This window comes from Passer montanus, unplaced genomic scaffold (genome assembly GCF_014805655.1).
Source record: "Passer montanus isolate IOZ18808 unplaced genomic scaffold, ASM1480565v1 scaffold61, whole genome shotgun sequence".
NCBI lineage: Eukaryota > Metazoa > Chordata > Aves > Passeriformes > Passeridae > Passer > Passer montanus.
Window position 1 is genome coordinate 4,090,047 of NW_024371149.1, and position 21,364 is coordinate 4,111,410.

The 21,364-nt window shown below is 36.6% G+C and overlaps 1 protein-coding gene across 2 annotated transcripts in view; it reads left to right on the top strand.

The window, feature by feature from the left end:
• USP54 (ubiquitin specific peptidase 54) overlaps positions 1-21,364 on the top strand; it is a 93,693-nt gene that overhangs the window by 430 nt on the left and 71,899 nt on the right. Inside the window, exon 2 of one of the 2 annotated variants that reach the window (XM_039727332.1) lies at positions 12,182-12,283. The exons of the other annotated variant lie outside the window; for it this stretch is intronic. The gene's annotated coding sequence lies outside the window, so the exon portion shown is untranslated. The remainder of the gene's footprint in view (positions 1-12,181; positions 12,284-21,364) is intronic. 2 annotated transcript variants of the gene reach the window in all.

Sequence of the window (21,364 nt, forward strand, 5' to 3'; positions counted from 1 at the left end):
GGTTACTAACCCAGGATGTTGTATTGTCTTGGTTAATAATCCGCTGCCGTCAAAAGTTAAACTTGCTTGGGAGCTGCTGTTGGTTGGAAGAACGTCCTCAGTATTTAATTGACTATGTTGGTCCCAGGTAGGCAAAACCATGTGCTTTTCAACCCCCTTTTTTAAAAGAAAGCAGAAGCTCTTTGCTTTGCCAGAGTCGGATTTCTCTTGAAATCTTTCTTTGAGTGGAAGGATTACGAGTGGACATTCATGAGGATTACAGCCATAAATAGAAACCATAACAATATACACCCTCTGCTTTCAAAAAGTTGCAGGCACAATGGCTTTCTGGTCTTTCAGCTACGTGAACTTCTTGTGGGTATTGTAATGGCTGATTGTGTGTTAAAAAAATAGAAAAAGCTTTTCAGATTTCAGAACAAATTCTGAGGGTTTTAATCATGGAAAAAAATGCGTATGAAAAAGGAGGGAAATTAGCTGTGTATTTTTCATCCAGCTTGAAAGAAAAACATGTGTACTGAAAAAAATTTCTCTAAGCTTGTGCTACTTTTCAGACTTGAAAAAAATCTACAACGGAAAGATTTTGTGCTGTGAGATGCTTGACACTGAGTAGCAGTTTTGGAAAACAGCAGCAGCATAGATAGTCTTGTGTTTGCTTCCAGAGTGAAGGAAGGTGCTGCTGTGCTGAGAACTCAGCTGCTGAGGTAACACATGTCTTGAATGTGACAGCTTTTAAAAATAATTAGAAAAATGTCTTGTGAGCTGAAAAATATTTGTCAGCCTGTTGAAAACTGTTGTCATTTAGGAAGTGATAGAAATAATAACAGTTTAATTTGATAGGATAATTTGTCAGTTCTATTCCATCACCTAATAAAAACTATATCTAATTAAGCATGCTGCATATCATTCAGGCTGAATTAAATAGGAGCTTTGTTTTTTTTTTCTCATTTGTTTCCTTCTCACCTGGTAATGTCACCTATGAAGTCTTTTGCCCCAATGTTCTTGGGGTGCAGTGAGGAGTAAGGGTGTGCCTGATTTGTCCAGTGCAGACAAACTTACAGTTATCCCAGAGAATTTAGAAGTTTTGGAGGCAGCTGTAAAACATTCTTTTACATTTCATTTCTTTCAGGCATTGCAGGTAAGAAATATGCCAGTTCTTCTCTCAATTCTGGTTTAAGTGTCTATTTTGAGACTGTAGTCACAAGTTCGTTAAAAAGGATAATGGGAATTTAAATCCTTCTCTGTCTAGTCTTGGGGATGTTATTAGGGATTAAGTGTGCTTAGGCGAGTTTTCATGGACAGTGCATAGAAGAGAAAGTGTGTTTATTTCCCTGTTTGTGGAGCTTCGAAAAGTTTCTTACTTTGAGAGGCTCATTGAGTTTCAGGACTCTATAAACATACCTATGTAAAGAACAGTTGTGGCTGTCCAGAATCACTTTTGGTCTAACTGTGCAAATTGCAACAGATGATATAAAATTAAAAAAAAAAAACAAACCTGAGGTAAGGGGATGAAAGAATAAGTTAAAGTCACAGCTGTTGTTTGTTTTTGTTTTGCTTGTTTTTTTTTAACTGCTTACCTAACTTCAGAACCAACAAAACTATCTTATAATTAACATATCTGTTGATACCTGTAGAGCTTATTAGTATTTTCATTTTTCCTCTTGCAGCCTTCTGAATACCTTATACATCCTTTAGTTTCCTGACATATGTTCCACACACATTTATTCAAACACTTTATTTTAATTTGTTCTCTGAAATACTTCTTGTTTGCTTTTAAATTTATCTATTTTCTGTCTGTAGTGGCTGCAGGCACATCTTATATTCTGTCACTGAAGGTCATTCCCCAGAAAAGATACGCAGTGCTTGATGGCAGAGAGGAAAAGCATGAAATGTTATTACTGACTGTCAGAGAATTTTGATTGGCTTGCTTGGATCTCTCTTGGTTCTGTTAATTGCAAGTCAAGTAATAGGCAATCCCCAGTCCTTAGGGTGTGCAAGGGTGATTTTGCCTTCTTCCCTTCATCTGTAGGCAGCCCCATCCCCTAGGCCTTTGCTCTGTGTGTGACACTGCTGGGAGGAGCTTTCTCCTGGTGTAGAAGACAAATGTCACAGTGTAGTTGGTCTCTTATTGTGTCCCTTGACATACAAGTTTAGTGTGCAGTTTGTTTCTCTCTTTTTCTGTTATGTCACTTCATGCATGGGGTTTCTTGTTCTGGGACAGGGGGAGGTTGGGTTTGGGTGCATCTCCCCAGCCACTGCCCGTGGGACACTGTGGGTCTAATGTTTGGATATGGCTTGGCTGTGCTACTCTGGTTTTATAGCAGTAGTCTGTACACAGCTTGATTGCTCAGCTTGCAGAACCTATATACAGTCATTCAGCTGGGAATTAACCTGTTGGGCCTTTCCTGAAGTTACAGCAACTGTTTTATATCTGGAGTTATTGGAAAAGAAAGGAAAAACTTCAGTGTATCAGCACCTTAGTAAAAACCCAGGAACCTGCAAGAGGCTCTTACTTTTTTGATATTTTCCAACATTTGTGAGTTGTATGTGTTCTGTTGCAATCTCAGATATTAGGAGTAATATTTCATGTTCATAGAGTGTAAAACTTTCAGTAGATTTTGTTGTCTAGTGCCCTAAGTTTCTGATGTAAAGGTGATCTTAAAGGTGCTGCGTTAAAAGTTGGTGTGTCTATTCAGTCCTGTAGCAGTGATTGCTTAGTAAAATGGAGGATTGTGGTACCTGCTGAGTGTTTCTTGTGATTGCTCCCAAACTAGTAAGAGGCAAAGAAAAGGGCTGGATGTGGTTTTCAAGCTTAAGACCATTTTTGTTCAAATTATGAAAGCATGTGGAAAATGATGTACTGTTATAGCATAATCCATACTTTTTCTGTCTATCATGATTTTGAAGAAATACTGTATAAATATGGCTTCTCTAGTATTATTCATGATAACTTGTAAATAAATCCGTTTCTGAATTAAAGCTGTCTTCAAGTAACAGAATACAATGTTGCTGCTGCAAGTGGTGTTTAAACATTTTGACTACAAATACACCATAACAATGTGGAAGGTAAATTTGATATTCTTTTTATAGAGTACTGTGACCATTTTCTTCAAAACCTTCAACCTTAAGAAACACACCTTTGAACAAGGTATCTGAAGAGATCTTTAAGCAAGACTGTGAAATTTCAGCTTTAAGACCTGCATATTGGTCTCTTCTTTCTTGTCTTTTCTTTATTAATGAAACCTCTGAAAGCTTTGTACTTGTACGGAGGAAATCATAATTGGGTATCTGAGAGTCAGAAGTAACTTTTCTCCACAGAATGATGTATTGTGCTACTAGTGCTATAATTTGCAGTGTTGCTCTGGCACTCTCCAGAGACTCTGGTCTGGAGATAGTATCTGAGGAGGAAGAGATTACTTCTCTTTGTTCATTTTTTTGTTATGTTGCTGGGGTTGTTTTCAGAGATGCAAATTGATGTTGTGAATTTTGAGCTTGATGAGAGCAGGACTGAGCCTGACAAATCAATTTGCAAAGGCCAGGGCTGTCAGATGATAATAGCTTGCCTTCATTACCAACCAGTTTAGATTTGAACCAATGACCTAGAGGTGAAAAGCTCAGTATTGTATTACGAATCCTCTGATCTATCCATATGTTCTCTTGTTTAAGGTCCCTGTAGTCCTCTTAAACAGAACATGCAGTAAATATTGAGCATTGTTTGCACTTGTAAATATTAGAACAGTGTCCATTCCAGTTGTCTGCTGTGCATGTGAGGACACTGCAGTTAAATATAGTAACAATTTCTTACACTCTCTGGCTTTTCATGAGAAGCCCTCATACAAATCCTGCCATATGGCAAAACCCAGCATTATCCTAAAACCATTAACAAAGAACCTTTTGCTGCCATTAATGGGAAAATGAATCTACAGCTCTAAGTAGCCTACTGGGAGTTATTGACAACATCAGGCTACTGCTAAGAAAATGAACTTAAAATATCATTAGGAGCTGAGTCATCCCTCCAACACTTCTGCATGTTGTATCCAAGTTGGTATTTATCTATGAAAGCCTTTTCAGAGTATATTATCTTTATTACTCCTCTACTTTTTTTTTCATTGAGTATCTTGAATGCTGTAAAAAAGCGTAATGGAAAACCATTTGAATGGATTTAATAAAATAGATTAAAAAATAATTTGAAATGCCCAGACAGGCTCATAAACTATTTTCCCATTCATTCTGAGGTAAGATGTTCCTAGGCAACCTAGTGAGCAGGAGGAGGTCAACAAATGTAAATACTTGGGCAAGTGATTCTTAGTTTCTAAGGCTATTGAGTTACTGTCTACAAGTCACAGTTTCTGTGAGCTACAGAAATAATAAAATTAACTTTTATATCTGTTTGGATTGTCTTTTTATCTCTTTATCCCTTCTCCTCCAATCCTTAATCTCATTTGACTTCATATCAACTTCATATCAGACACTGCTGTTTCTGAACAGATTGATCTGCTGCCAAATGAAATATAAAGAGGTGAATTTCATACTTTCCCCTCACTGTGAGAGAAAATTAGGTCTTTTTCCACTACCAGCCATTAATTTTCATGTAGTTTATAGGAACATAAGTTATTTTTGAGATCTCTTGGGGTTTTATTTCAAAATGTTGAAAATTGGCCAACTGATTCAAAAGGTATTAGTAGGAAACTTGTTTTGGTCATATGTGGGCAACAAAAAAAAAAATTACTGCCAAGTTACTAGTGAAACAAGGTATATGATTATGCTGTGTGATGTATCCTTGGTTCAATTTGTTTTCTCCCTCTATAGAGCATCATCATCCCTCTTGGGGCAGTATTTTCCTTTTTGCATAGCAATTTCTAGTAGACAGGACATGAGCTGTGTCTCTTGTAATTTTTCCCCCACACCTTTGATGGCACTGCCGTCATCTTCCAAGAGTTCTGTTATTGAAAGCAAAATATCTGAATCCTTATGGGTTTTTGAGAACTGTAGAAATTAGGGTTTTGAAACTCATAGATACAATTTATGAATGCTTCCCTCTTTCAACTATCTCTCCAAACCTGAAACTATGCCTTTTTTTGGTTTTGTTTTATTTTCCTTTGGGTGGTTTTTGTTTTGTGGTTTTGGTTTTGTTTTTTTTTATTTTTAATGCAGATAAGACTTCATTGAATTGTGGTTGTCTGTAAAAGTGTGACAGAACATGAACCCTGGTGATCTTTTAATTATTTTGCAATAAACTCCAGCTTTTTACATTCTGCCATAATTGATGTGTGGATTTGATCAAGCATGCAGTCCTTGAATTTGAAGGCTATGGCTTTTTACATTCTGCCATAATTGATTTGATGTGTGGATTTGATCAAGCATGCAGTCCTTGAATTTGAAGGCTAGAAGTCCGGCTTTTGGAACTGCTTTTCTCTTTTGTCTTTTACAACTCTGAAAATTCAGGCAGTTAAACTTCAGCTGTTTTCCCATCCTATTTAAATTGAAGCAGTGAATGTGGATTTATTGTAGATACCTGTTTTTAGAATGTAGTCAAGCTTGCTAGATGGTATAAACAATGTAGTGCCATAAACTGGCACAAAAGAGCAGGTTTGAATATGTGCTTTACAAATAAGCAGTAACTAACTACTGGTTCAAAGGTAGAAGCAGGTAGGATGAACTGTCATAACCAATGGTCACACATTAGTGTCTTGACTATTATGCTTTTTTGATGGGACATTTTGGCTCACCAACAGTTATGCAGAGGTACATGCAGCATGTCGTGTGTGTAGTGGGAAGAGTTCACATATGAGAAGCCTACAGGGAATCAAGTTTGTTTTTTATCCTATCTGCTTGTTTATTTCTCATACTTGGTAAATGTAAATCAGTATTTGTAGTAGATATTGTTTGGTGGATGTAGTTCACATGGTTTAGTTTTTAAAAAATGATATGTGGTTTATTACATTTTGAGTTTTGAAAATAATGAATGGACTAAAAATATGTAAGAGTGACTCAGATGTGGGAGACTGTTTGAAGAGGAGGAATCTTCTGTAAGTATTTCCACAAAACATGGAAATAAATGTGTTCTGGGGAATAGTTAATCAGTAAAGTGTGTCACAAAGCAGAGGATAGCAGAGACTTTATAATCCCACAGTTTGTATTCCCAGTACAATGAACTTATAAATGGATCAATAAACAACAGCTAATGCATCTCAGCATGTTCATACATGGGCTGTTGCTGTGACATGGAAACAGGTTAATGTCCTCAGTAGATCTGCATGTTATTCAAGAAAATAGGTCATGGTGTAGGGGAAGGGGAGGGAAAACAAAAGAGAAAAAAGATTAGATTTTTTTTTTACTCTTCCTGTTCATTAAAACTTTTTGGTTGTGCTGCATCTGAAGTGTGCTAATGAACAGACAGCAAAACTTCATAAACATTGGGATAGTACACTGCAGCACTCTCGCTGATGTCTGTTAAGGACACCACAACAATCTGTGCAGTACTTGTAACTGATGATATCTGGGGACTTTATGTAAATACTTTTGAAGTATGTTAAAAAAAGGTGTTGCCAGCAAAGACTTTAGGGTTCTTTGATTATGGATGCTTGATAGATTTTAAATAGAGATTTATTTATTTTTCTCAAAGCAAATCAGGAAAAAATGCTGTGGTGTGAGTTTGGCAATGTTGCTGTTTTCATTTAAGTGGTGTTGTCATGATATTCCTAATTTGTTTAAATTCTTGAAGACGGCCAACTTCCACGGATTTTTCAAGGAAGCTTTTTAAAACTTCACTTTAGATACTTCTCTTAAAATGCATTGCTTCAGGAGAGGATGGAGAAGGAGAGAATCTCTCCTGTCAGCAAAAACTAGCTTGGTTTAAGACTGTAAGTTTATTATGGAAATAGCCGTCTTTTAAGAAATATCTTCTGTTGTGCAAATGTGTTTTCTTTAAGGGCTCTTCATTTTTGGGAGAGATAGAAAGGTAGTTCAATTAATTTAGTGATGTATTTCTTCAATTAGTCCGCATATTGTTGTTAATAATTGTAGCAGTGATAGTCAGCTGTATAATTATCACATAAATGAAGATATTTACCACTTACCCATTATGTTTTCCTCTGTTAATTTCTGCATGTGATGATGGATTCTCCTCAGCCTGTTTGTCTGATATTGCAGCTGGAGCCTGGAAAGGTACCTGGGCAATTCCACTGTATTCAATTCTTGCCTGGTAGGAGCCAGCAGCAACCACAGGCAGAAGATGGTAGAATCTTGTTATCTTCACGAGAACAGAGAATTTTTCAGGCTCAGGGATAAAGAGGGACATTTTCAATTTGAAGTTGCTTTTTCTGATTGCATAGCTGCAGAAACATTTCTAGACAAAAGCGACAGTACTGGGAAAATCTTATTTTTCAGGATTATTCTGCAAAGGAACAGTTGAGATTTTGGTAGGGTTTGGGAGAGGAAACATGGAAAATGTATGACTATTGCAGTGTCATGCTCAACTGAAACATTTTCCATGTTTTCTCTTCCAAACCCTACCAAAATCTGAAATACAATACTTCAGGTATTGATTACAAACTTGTTTTGTTCTTTTTCTTCTGATAAGGAATGTGTGTACTGCTTGTACAGGAGTTAGAATTGATATGCCATTTGTCAATAAACTTTAACCTTTGATATATTTTATCTCATGTATGCATAATAAATAAAAAAATATTTAAAGTTGTTTGAACAAGAATCCAAAGCCTAAAATTAGACTTCTAATCAATCTTAAACTGTTTAAAAATATTTGGATTATTAAATTTGGGTTTTCTTTACAGAAAACATAAAATATTAACTTATTTGAAGTAGAACAATACTAAAACATAGCTGTCTCTGGTAGGTCTGAAAATGGTTGTCTTAGGTGTAGCTCTTCCCCGGTATCTCTACTGTCCCACTTCAGGTTAATGGTATCAGTAAAAAATGTGCAACAATATTCCAGGTTGTTCCTTGGCTTTCTTCCTTCCTATCCCAGCTTATCAGGAGTTAATTTGAGTAATGACATATATACAAAATGCCATCCTTATCCCAAGTTGTAAATAAATTATGATATCCATCTTTGAATGTTTATGTTTATGATATTCATCTGTACTTGGAAATGGTCTTGAGTATTAATAGCACTCAAATTTTGATTGTTACTTCAAGAAAACAATTGAAATACTGTTCTTGAGGTGAATTCTGAGAATTGTGAGTGTTTTTTTCTTATTTTCTGCATACTAAATTTTCAGTCGTTCTGTGTAATGCCAGCCTGTTGAGCTGGTATGGGATTGCCAATATGTCTCTGCTTTAAATGGGATATAAAAATGTCTTCACTTGTCCAATCAAAACAATGTTTTCATTTGGTTTGTGATAATCACTCATAAATATGACTTGGGAACTTTCGTCAGGAAGCATGTGAAGTGTGTTATCAATTTATGGACATAAATTAAAACAGGAAAGGTTCTGACTGTTGGTAAAGAGGATATTTTCCCCCACTCCATTGACAGCCATGCATTTGAATGAGAGGCAATCCAGTCTACGTCCCTAGAGGATTTTAAGTCCCAACTGGATAAAGCCCCAGAGCAACCTGATCTGACCTCTTAGTCGTGGTTTTGGTGTGAGGTTCGGTGATAAACCTCCTCTGGGATCCTTTCTAGCCTCAATTATTCTGTGGCTCTGATGTACTTGTTGCTCACACTCATTTTCAGCATTCTTTCTTCTTAATGCATGAGCTGTTCATTTGGAGTGTTCAATGAATTCCTTTGGTAAGAATGGCATCACATGAGACTGGAGAATTTGAGGCACCAGCTCAGGGGGAAAGGGAGTGCAGCAAATTGCTGTCCAACTGTCTTGGTAATCAGTGAGGACAGATTAACTCCTGCCTTAAAGAATATTTCTGTGAAGATTTAGTCTAGGTTAAGCCATTTTCCTAAGAGGACTTAACCAAACAATGAAATTCTTTGTTCTAAATTTTGATAAATTATTCAGGACCTTGACTAAACAAACATTAATTTTTGTACAAGAAACAGATTTTTCTCACACATTGTATAATATTCAGAACAAGTTCTAATTATGAGTAAGACATAGCATAACTTGGATGTTATGCAGGCAAGAAGAATTAGAGCAAGGGAGCCAGCACATTTTTTCTTCTAATAAAACAGACAAAATTTCAGATGTGCCTGAAGAGTTTGGTAGGGTTCCTAAGCAGGAAGTCACCAAGGCATTGTATAATGTGCCTGTTGCTGAGATAGTTGCTGCAACTAAATGTGTTTGGTTTCCTTTTTTATTTTTTTTTCCTTTTCTTACTGATATAAACAAAGAAGGAGGCCAAAAAGAAATTTTGTTAAATTGCTGTCAGCTGTTGAGCAGACTGAACTGCATAAATGTTTTTCAAGAATAGCATTGTCAGTTACTTTTGATTCTTTGATAAGACAAAACACATGCATTTAGATTTAAAAAATAATCTCTATGGGAGATTTTTTTGAGACCGTAAACAATGCTTTTGACTTCAGAGTCGAAGTTGTCATGAGATAGGAAAAAATATAGAAACATTAATAATTTATGCCTATAAGTATAACTAATGGCATTTTATGAAGAAGTTAATAGCTGATTTAGGTTACAACAGGGAGAAAGAAGTCTTGTTTCTCTATCTAATAGTATTTTTTTTTTATAAAACTGGTCCTAGACTTAAATCAGGTCACTTTTGTTTTAAATACTCAGCTTTGATTCTAATGTTATCTTTTGGTGTAGGATGAAGATCAAACAGTTGATTTTCATGTGCGTATTTTTGAGGAGATCTCCAGGTGGAGGGCCTGCCTGCCCCAGCAGAGCTGCTGGTGCTGTGTGGGGATGTTCTGCATTGCTGGTCTGCTTTGCCAAATCACTTTGATAGAAAGAGGTGATGGCAGTGCTTTCTGCTGTGAATGCCAAAGTGAGATCCAGTTGCTTGTTTTGGACTGCACACAGGTGGTACAAACTGAAAAACAGTTAAAAAATATCTTGCCCCTTACTTTCCCCAATAATGATCCGGTATCTGTCCTCCCACATGATGACTATAGGCAATGAATAGCATTTTAGCACATAAATTAGTGTTTGAATTTTTCTTCCTCTGCCCACTCTATTATTTAGGTGTGTAGTCATGCAGTTTTAATTCTGCCAACATTGTTTTTTCTTAAAAAAATAAAAATCCAGACAGCTACTGAATATAAAGGAAAAGGGTGTCAAATGAAATAAAGAACCTTCAATTCTCCCCCTTTTTATTAATATCAACTGGTTTGGTTTGTGTGGGTTTTAAAATATGTTTATTTTTTCTTTGTCAGGGTGGGGAGAAGTTGCCTTGGCTGCTTACCAAAGGAATTTTCCATCGACTGATAATATTCCCATATAAATGAGAAACAGTGATCATGATTTTGAATCCGTTAAGAACTAGTGAAGGCCAACTCTGGGCTGCTCTAAAGAGGTTGTGGAAAAATTCTAGATTTTGATAAACCCTCAGTCTCCTTTAATGAAGGCCAGCATTTTTATGTTATTTTTCCTGGGTGCCCTAACTCAGGACAGAATGAAGACTCTTAGTTACCAGTGCTGTCCTTAATAATGCTGTCCTTAACTTTTCCTCTCCGAAGCAGTTTACCTCCTCAGAAGAAATAGAAAAAGTAGCACCATGTACTCCTTGAACAAAAAGTGTGTTTGCAACAGTAGCTGGTATGTAGGTCATTGTGGTTTTTCAGTCAGTTTCACAAAGGATTTTATTATTGACCTGAGAGAAACATAGTAATATTGATGTAACACTACATAGATAAGTCTAGACAAAGCCAATCACTGGAATTCTGCCTTTTGAAACATGGACGCTTGTAACTATCGGTGTTAGTCAGAAATTCCCAGGAAAGCTAATGGTCAAACAAGTGTTTGTGTCAACTTTTTTCTCCTGTTTGGGCTTTACAAAATAAATGGCACACCTGCAAAGTCTAATTACTTAGTAATTCCTTTAAGTGTTTAGCACTACTTGCAGGGTATAATTATCCAGCTGACTTTAGAGTGGGGAAAATAATGTTCTTCTGCCTCAAAGGCAAAAGGCATTCACTTAAATGTCTTGATTTCTGAATGTGGGGACAGAGGTTGAAGCATGTGTGTGTTTGCACATCATCTGCATGTTCTTTGGGAAATGCAGTCCACATCTAGTGCCTTCCTCTAAGTTTGCCTGGACTTAATGTCACAGCTTATCCCATTTGCATATTGAGGTCTTTGAAATCATGATTTTGAAAATTGAAAGTTGAAGTAGGAAAATTATCACTGCCAAAAATCCATTTGACATTTTTATAAAGAAATCTGTGCTGGAGTATACTTTGTATATTTTCATGGCAGAATTGCTTTGGAGATTCTTTAAAAGAGAAAAGAGTTGTTAGGGAAATTTTTCCTCTGTTGCACTAAGATTTTTTAAATGCATACTGGTGGTGCCAAAATTATTTGGAATTTAGACTAAGATAATGTAGAGCAGGATTTGTCTCTTTTTTAATGATGTCAGTTCTGCTTCCACAACTAGAGTAGCCTCTTTCTTGCAGACAGAAGTTTCTACGAGGAGGAAATTTCTGTGATTTCAGTGGCTGTTGCTGCCTTAGGCAGCAACCCCTGACTGGAATTGCAGACGTGTTTACAGCTGGAATCAGTCCTGATTTCTTAGGTTCTTTAAATTTCAGCCTTGTGAGCTTTTTATTCCTATTGAGTGGCATAACAGGAAGATATGTTTACTGGTACCTTTGGATTTCAGGATACACCCAGGACACCAATACTGAAAGCTTTGTGTTATGAATGACATAAATTTTATGTGTCACTTCATTGCAAGTTAAGTTATGTTATAATTAGAAATATAACTCTGCCTAGTAGATAATCAAGTAGAATTTCTAAGCAAAGTATTAGAATGCATGTTTAAAATGGTGTAATTTGCAAGATGTAATAACAAAAAGCTACAATATCTATTATATAAGTAATTGGGAAATAAATTGATGTGCATTGCATCTTTACACTTCATGCAATTTCTACCTCTTGTAAAGTCTAGTGACATCACTTGCTTACTCAGCTCTTCTGTATTCTTTGCAGTAAGGAGAATTAAAATACAATGGAAAATTCAGAAGAACTTGAGTCAGGTGTTTTGATTTCAGACATTTGTGAGCCTTAATACTGAGTTTGCTCATTGCAGGTTTTACAGCCAGTTTTTAAGTTGCAAAGCTGTTCATCTATCAAAGGGGAAGCAAATACAAATGAGAGGAGGTTGGTGGACTGGTAAATACTTAAGAAAGAGGTATGCACAATTTATTTTGCTTCAATAATGTCTTTATATTTAGCTTATTCATTCAAATAGTAGCTGTTGGTGGGCTGGCACTGTGGAAAAGATGATGACAGTTAAAATTTTAGAGGAATGAGAACTGGGCCACTACTGCATTAGTTTCTACTCAGTACTTATTACATCAGTATCCATTCCAGCCTTCCCTGTCAAATTGCATGTAGCTGTTACCCAGGCATGGTAATGCATGTGTTGTAGTCAGGGTCAACTGCTTTATATGGCACCACTCCTTTGCTGCTTGTGAGGGACATCCACAAACAAGGCTTCCTCTGACAAGCAAGGGGTTAAAGATGTATTTCTTGTCTTTGCTACATAAGCAGGCAGAATTCTTTTTACTGTTTGAAAATTCAGATTAATCCTGGTGAACTCAGTTCTAGACATGTGGTTTAGCTTTTCTTTTTTACTGGAATTCTGCTTTAAGTCTTTCAATGCAGATATTTCAACAAAATTAACTTTGGCATCATATCATAAGTAGCCAGAATTGATGGGCACAGAGACTTGGCTTGTCAGGAGATGTTAGTGTAAAACTCGGAATAAAATTTGGGTGTTCTGGCTGTTCCGGTGCTGTCACATTCCCAGTTCAGTGAGAGGAGGAACCAGATCTTGAACTGTCTGTCTTCTTACAGAAATAGTTCTGAAATCTGTTACGTTCTACTGGGGTGGAAATTCTTGGAGGATGTGTGAAGTAGCATAATGAAACATTACAATTAATTCTTTTGAGTTAGCAAATCATTTTGCTAGTGTAACTTGTGTACATACCTATGCACAAGAGACAAAAATTAGATTTAATTACAAAGATCACCTTTACAGAACAGGCTTTCTCTGGACAGTAATCAGCAGTAATTATTTCTTGTTATGGATCCTGACCATGTAGACAGGATGCAACTGAGCTTGCAGCTAAAACTAAGCTTAAACAAGCACTGTAAATACAGACTGTACTAACTGTTCAAATTATGTTAAAAGAATTATTAAACTAAATATTTCTCCAGTGTGAATGTGAATATAGCAGATGTGTTGTATTCACATGCTATCATGTAGCAGACAGTGAACTAAATAGGAGAGAGTTCTTACTTCTTTCCAAGTTTAAGGGTAATATTAGGATCATGTATCAGTGTGATGTTTTTCTATCAATAGCTGTCACATATATGAGGCAGCAGTACAAAGTCTGCAAGGTAATGTGCCTCTTATGATGAAAATTTTCCTAAACACATTAAGTTATTGAGCTCTAAGCTGAAATGATTGTTATGGAAACTAGTAATCAATCTACTTCATGTAAAAGAAAAATGAAACAGTTAGTATTTAATATCTGTTCCAAAATATACTGAATGCCAGCCCACTTCAAATTGGCCAGTAAAATGCTATCCCATTAGTGATTTAGTTGTGATTAGTGATTAATATTAGTGTTCAAGAGTAATATAATTTGTAACATTTTTTCTGCCTTCCAAACATTAATTCTTTAGTGTGCCTATAGTAAAAAAGCAAATAAACAAACAAACAAAATCCTTCTCTGAAATCCCACCAGTTGAAACCTGAATATTTGTACTTGTAAACTACTTTATCTCTTCAGGAAAAATGAAATAAGATGTAAATTAGTGACTGATGAGTTTCGATGTAAATTTTCTTTTGTTACATTGTCTGAGATTCCACTGAGAATATATATAGTTAATTCACTGGTGGTTTATACTAAGTTGTTTTGCTTCTCGGGTAATTGGACTAGAAATACATTAGTCGGTTAATGGAGTTCAGCTGGTGGTCAGTAGCTTGTTAAGTCATGATAAATCAGTGTTTTACCCTTTTCCTTCTGGGGGGGATAAAGCAGGCATGTCTGTGATGGTAGTTTTGTCCCTTTCAAAAACATTAGTTTTTGCACTTTAATGAAATGCTGTCAGATACTCCACAACAGCTAAGCATTCATTTGCTACATTCACCTACACAAATAATATTTTTATTATTTTTCTTCTGATGTTAACCTTGTTAGATTTTGCTCTGCTGTTTTATAAAGTATTGTCATAACATTATACAATGTGTCAGATGAATTTTGGATAATCTTAGGCGAACTAATTAATTTTGTAGATACTTTTGCATCCTAAGTATTTTTAGTAATTTGCAGTTGTATTACGCTATCTTGCTTGTTTTGGTCTCTGATATTTTTGGGAAGATTAAACTTCAATGAAAGGAAGGGCTAGAAGGCTATGGATATGCTTAGTGTATGTGAAAGATAATGAACAGTTTTTCAGTTTTATGTAATCATTGTATAATTCTTCTGAAAAGGAAATAAACAATTTGGGTGCATGGTGAATAACCTACAATACACTTAAGAAAACATAGGTGTTAGTTATCTTTAACTCATGTATTTTAAACTTTTTTCTTCCTGTTCTTTGTTGCTATTTTAAAATAATGTAATCAAATATTCACATCTTAAACTGCCACATATACACGTACTATAATAAGGGTATTATATGCAGTTTAATTTTGGGCAAGGACATCAAATTACTAACGTTTTAAAAGTAATAGTACAGCAATGTAGAAATGTACAGAAGGGTTGCTGGGTTTGTATTCTGGGCTCTCAACACAGAGAGCCGTCGTATCTGCAGGATCATTTGTGTCAGGCTTAATCCTGGTGGGTTTTTTTTGATCTGCAATCCCTTGTTCAGTGTATGTGCATGAATTTTGTGAACAAAGTACTGTGTGTGTGTGTCCCATCCAACCCAGCTCCGGCTGGCTGTAGAGACAGATTTCACAATGGGCACAGAAACCACGCTAATATGAAGCAAACGATCTGGTAATCGTCCTCCCCTCGCTGGTGTGGTTGTTGAGTGGATTGCAGAGCTCTGCCTGTGTTCCTGCCTTAGTGCAGCCTCCTGCACTGGGGGTGCCCCTTCCTTCTGCAGGGCCGTGTCCCGAGCTTTCGGGGGGCTGCACAGCCTGGGGCTGCCCCGGAGCATCGCTGCCCACTGGGCTGCACTCACCGCAGTCCCTCCCAGCAGCCGCAGAGCCATGGCTCTGCAGTTAGGGGGTTTCATAGGCCACACGGTTTTGTCAGATGGACTAGAAGTAAGAACTATGGAAATAGCCTTAAAGCATAACCAAAAGAGGAGTATAAGTGAGCAGCAGTTAGAACAAGGAGGAAATAAAACATGTACTTTTTAGAATGCAAAACCTACTGGGGTAGGTTATTTATTAGGCTGGATCCTGATGACATGCATCCTTTGACTGGCTAAGGAAAAAAAAAAGTGATGGAAGCTATCTCAGTACAGCTAGCTGCCCTTTGAGATGCTGGAACACTTGCAAATGTAAAGAGAGCAAAGGTCTATAATTTCCTGTCTCCTGTCTTCCACATTTTGAACAAATTCTTGCAAAAAGTATAAGCCTCAGGGAGACAACAGGAACGTGAGGCACAAGCATGATGAATTTAGGAAGAGTAAATAGTCATGCCAGTCTAATTTTCTTCTGTAACATGACAATAAGGCCAGGGAATTGACAAGTAAAGTGTGCCTGTTAGTATTTTTTATGTTAGCGAGTTCTTTGGCAGTGTTTCTTGCTATAATACTGCAAACAAGGGAAGAAATGTGACCTGAAAGAAACTCTTGTAGAGTAGGAGCAAGACTTGGTGGATGACTGTGCCTAGTAGGTGGTTACTAATGATCGTCTGTCAGAATGAAATGGTTGTATTGAATGCGGATCTGCCACGGTCTGTTGGGTCTGTACTCATTCTGCTTCATTTCAATCTTCTTGTTAATGACCTTGATGATAGAATAGAGAGTGTGCTTACAAAATTGATTCACTAAAAATGCCCGTGAAACTTGGAGGGAATATATATACATAGGACACAATTTTATGAGCACAAAATTAGTTTGAGAAATTTTAAAAAATCTTAGGAGATAAATAGTGACAGATTGAAGTTCTACACTTAACAGAAATCATGAATACAGAATTAGACTGTAGGGAACAAGTGATTAGATGATAATTCTCCAGAATTCCTGATGTTATAGGCCTTTAATTTATAAGGGATAAAAAGATACAGAACAATCTTTTTTTGTTTTTTTCTTTATCCATGAGTAAGTCCTCTGTTGAAGTGTTGCATCTCACTAGGGCAAATGTCTTAATGAAATAGAGTTCACCTGAGCAGAGTTTGGGAGAAGAGTAATCAAATAATTTGAGGTCTAGAAAATGAGTCCTAATTTAGAAAGACTGAAATAATTTGAACTGGGGAGAGGAGTGAGTGTGCAAGTGACAAAAAGAGAGCCAGAAGGCATAATTTTGTGTATATGTGGTAGGCAATTTCAGGAAGGTAAAAAGTTGTTTGCTATAAAGCCCATCCATGAGAAAAAGGGTAAGATGAGTGATCTTGAAATGTTGCAAAACCCATAGCTTAGGTCTCATCATGAACAAAGGACCGGTTGCTGTGATAGCTGACTGTTCTTTCTCCTCAAGAATTTTATTTAGCTGTTTTTTGAACAACATTATTTTAAGATTGATGAACAGTACGTATAGCCTTTGGAATGTTCCTGAGTAAAAAATTAACACTTTGTACATGGAAACAATTTACCCTTTGACAGTATGCACTTGACAAAATTGTGATGCAATCAGTCTCCATATTGCCAGTCCTTTGAATTCTAACGTCCTCTAATTCAGTAGCCTCATCTTTTTATTTGTTGATGTCTCGCTATGCAAGTAAGAGTTGTACCACACAAGATTTTCAGCTCTTATTTCCTTTTCAAGGGCCCTTAACAAGCCTGTCAGTAGTTAACTTTTATTTCTTTCTCATTTTCTTAATGACTTCAGTTGTTTCTCCAGCACTCTGGGTACTGGACGAATTATTAGCATATGAAAACAAGGAGTGTACTGTTGGTAATTGTTTTGTTTATAAAATCTTTCCCAGTTTCCATTGTCTATTTCTCCACCAAGAAATGAATACAAGCTTCAGTTACCTGGGGGTGTAACATATGTTGTTAGTATACTTCGAGTCTCTATTTGCATTGTTATACCCTGGAATACGTGTCTTTAATCATCACAGTTGGAAATTACCTTACTTAGCATTTTTAGTTTCTGTTTGCTCAGAGAGATTTTGTGAGTCAAAGCCAGCAGCCTGTGTACAGTGTAGCCAGCCAAACCTGAATTTTGCGCCTGAGAATGGAATTTGTCACAGCTCCAAGCGCTTTTTAATGGAGCTTTTTGTTTAAGTAAATGTGAAGGAAATACCAGCATTTCAGTATTCCTTCTCTCTAATAACTTAGTAAGAGGTCTTTTCAATTTATGTTTTTGCCTAATATTTCCCTTCCTTTCTCCCATGGGCAGTCTTTACACACAGGGCAGATGTATGGTCTGGAAGCATTAGGAGTACAGCATCCTGCAGGGAGACACTCTGGAGCTTTTAAGAGGTGGAGATTTTTTTATATTGCAGAAAGGATCAGGGTGACTTGAAAAAAATTGTTTTGGTTTTGGGGGGATCATTTGAACTCCTCTCTCTCTCTCCTCTGCTACTGTTTTGGGCTAAGTGCTGTTATTATTTTTACTGCATCACATACCTTGCTTTCCTAGATGGATGTTTGTGTCCATATTATCTGCAAGAAAAGTTACTGTTGACATTGATTATTTAAATATTCATAATCAGCTTTCAAATTTCCAGACAAATCTATGTGGAAAACTCACAGATTGGTGCTTTTTCAAGCTCTGGCCATATTTTAATGGTATATTTTTTAACCACTAGAGCCAGAAACTCTTGCTTTAAAGTAGAAAATATAGAGTTAGCTGTATGAATCTAGTATGTGATATCAATACTAGGAATAAACAGGAGGACCCTTACTGTAGTGGAATGCAAACAAAGACAGTTATTGTCCATGAAGACTCAGTGATAAAATAATCTTTGAAAAATATACCCCAAATACTAAGGCTCAGAGAGAATGCCAATAGCATCTGCCACTGGAACTGGAGGGTAAGACTGCTACGTAGGAGGGATGTGTAATAAAGAGATGCCGTAGTATGGAACTTGCAGGATGTTGCAGCCTCATCAACCAGCTCTAAGTACTGGGTGTAGGAGGCCAAACCAGCATTTGGTGTGATTCACATGATGCACTTAAGAAGGCCTGGGGTTTAGGAGTGCTGTGATGCTGCTGAGCTGGAGCTGAGCTGATGCCAGTGCCTGAGGTTAGGACGCAAGAGCTGCTTTTCCCTTGCATGGTTGGAATGAAATTTACGGCAGCAAAGGCTGCTCATCAATGGATAATTTCATGTTGTAGCTTATCTATTGTTTTTGAAATCTGTAGGCAGATCAGAAAACTCATGCCTTTATTTTTTTTAGACCTGGAATGTACATGCCTTAAATAATGTAGGTTTCTGGCGCTGGAGTTCCTTGTTTAGCTGCATTTGCAAATCTACTGAGGAAGCACAGACCTGTCTTACCTACTGTTTATGTTGCATCATGTTGTACTTTCTGTGCTTGACTTAATGAAGATAATTAACTTTGGACCAACAAAAATTACTTTTGCTTTGCTTTATTTGATAGAGGAAGAATGCTGCTCAGTGCAGAATGCTGGATTAGGCTTTTGGATGTCATAGTACCTAGTGTTTGTCTCTTTGTAGGATAACATAAAGCATAATAGAAGCTTTATTTATAAGCATAAGGTGTGGTGTTTTGAAGACTCTGTAGCAGAATTACAATCCAAACTTGAAATTTAGTAAGACAGCTGCAGCCCCTTTCATTGTAAAGCGCAGTTTGAATTATCTTGTTGCAACAGAAGTAAATGAAGTTCATGTTACAGTAGAAACTTAGTAGCTTAAGTGCTCCGAAGTGACATAAATTTATTTAGAGGACTACATGTACACTAAATTTATTTAAACCATTGAAATGTGGGTAAAAATCCAATGTTCCATACATAAAATAAAGTTCAGAAGTGATTTTGTCATGATTTCACTGTGTAAGACAGAACTGAGCTGCAATTTTACTTATTCAGTCTTGCTTATTCAACACTATGAGTGGGATATCTGTGTTGGATGGTAATATGTGTAAATATGTTGGTTTAATTTAATAGTTCTAGGGAAAGGCAACAGGAAGGCAACACAATAGTGTGGATAAGCAATAGCCCTGCAAACATGTCTCAGACAATAGTCTGCTGTGAAGAGCTGACTTCCAGGCTCCAATTGAAGTTGCACAGACATCTCTCTAAGGGGGGGAGCTCAGTGATCAAAAAGATACCAAACAGGATGGATAACAATCAAACAAGGGATTTTTTTAATATTACATTTTAAACTGATTAAAGCTACTTTTATTTAGGGGAAAGTGTATTTGAGTGTATTTAAATTCCACATTTATTGTTATCAATATTTAAGTCTGTACACTTTAAAATAAAATCCCACTATGTATTTGCCACTAAAATTTTAGCAAATGAGGTGCTGAATTGAAACTAGCACTAATGAACTGGCAACCTAGCTTTTGACAATAAGTAGAGTTTTTTAATTCTAGTGTAGTATAACTGTTTAGATTGTTCCACACACTTTCTCAACTTAGAATGAAAGATAAAAAGCAAAACATGTTCACATTTGAATAATAGCCGAGGGAGCTGAAGGGATGAGATGCCTTAGTTCTAGAAGCATTAAGCATTTACTTTTTTTAAAGTAACTAAATAAAATAAGATTGTATAACTTCTGTCTACATGCAATCTGAGATTAGTATGAAAGTGAAATTCTATTTTAGAAAACATGCCGTATCACATTCATCATTTTCTGGAAAATAGTCTGGATTATTTAGTATAGTAATCTTAGGCAACTAAGCTCACTAGAGTAGAAACACAGATTTTATAAGTACTCAGGGAAATGGGGGTGGGGGGAAAGAAAGGGGTCTAAACATAAAGAAAATGGTTTTGGACATCTGGGTGCCTACAAATGTCATGGCGGGGGGGAGCCGTAATCTCTGTAAGGGAAAACAAGAGTTGAATGGAATTGAAGTATCTGATTACGTGTATATTTATGGTATCTCCTTATTAACAAAGCAAGAGGCAAAAGCTTATGTATGAGGTTGTAATACATTTTGTTGAAGTACAATTCAGCCTGTTCCCATATGCACAGCAGAATTGTCTCTCCTCTTTTCTGAATGCTGCACTTCCAATGGCCAACACAGTTTTTGATGAGTGCTGGTGTAATTGTTGATGGAACCCATACACAGAAACAAAGATAAAGGGGAACTTTTGCAGAATCAAATAATTATTTGGAAACAGCTGTTGAAGGCTAAATAAAGGTTTTTGATACTAGTTGGAGGATGAGTGACACTGTGCTCTATTATTACTTCATTTTTGATATCTACAAGGAGGAACTATCCCTGCGAGCATGCGTGAGAATTAGGATAGTAAGTGTCATTTGTCCATTTAGAGATGAGGAATTGGAGCAGACAGTGATGAATTCATTTGCATGAAGTTGCCCTGAAAGTTGGAAGAGATTATGGTTAATCCTGGTGGACTGTCTAGACTGGTGGCTGATAACAGTACTGAGAGAATTCAAAAAGTGCTTGCACCTTGAGATTTCCAGCAACTTCTTTGAGGTTTAGGTGAGAGTGTTTTCATGTCTGGCTATGTAATAATAGTATTTTTCTGTATGGATTAGATATAAATAGGATATAAATAGATGTGTGTAGATAGAAATAAGAAGGATGGCAGTATAGAAACTGCCATGTTTCTGTTCAAATTTGTGTTTTGAGTAGGAACTTTTAGTATTTGTATCTTCCATTTCATTATCCTCTCTTCCCCATTTCATGTTATTTGCCTGCCTTGAGTTGAAGTGATGCAGATACTGATTTAAAGGTCTCTTGTCCTCCAGCAAATTTCCTTAGTACAGAGGATCACTGAGCATGGTAAAAGGACAATTGATTTTGATTAGGGAAGAGGACAGTGATAAGTTTGATTTGCCCCAATTGCATTTTGAGTGTCTTGTTTGTTGATGATACAAACTAAGTGGTTATCAGTTTTGTACCATGTTACATTGGCTGGTTTCTCCTGGCAGAAATGCAGCAGTTCTTGTTCAGTGTCTGGTTCTGAACATGCTGCTGAG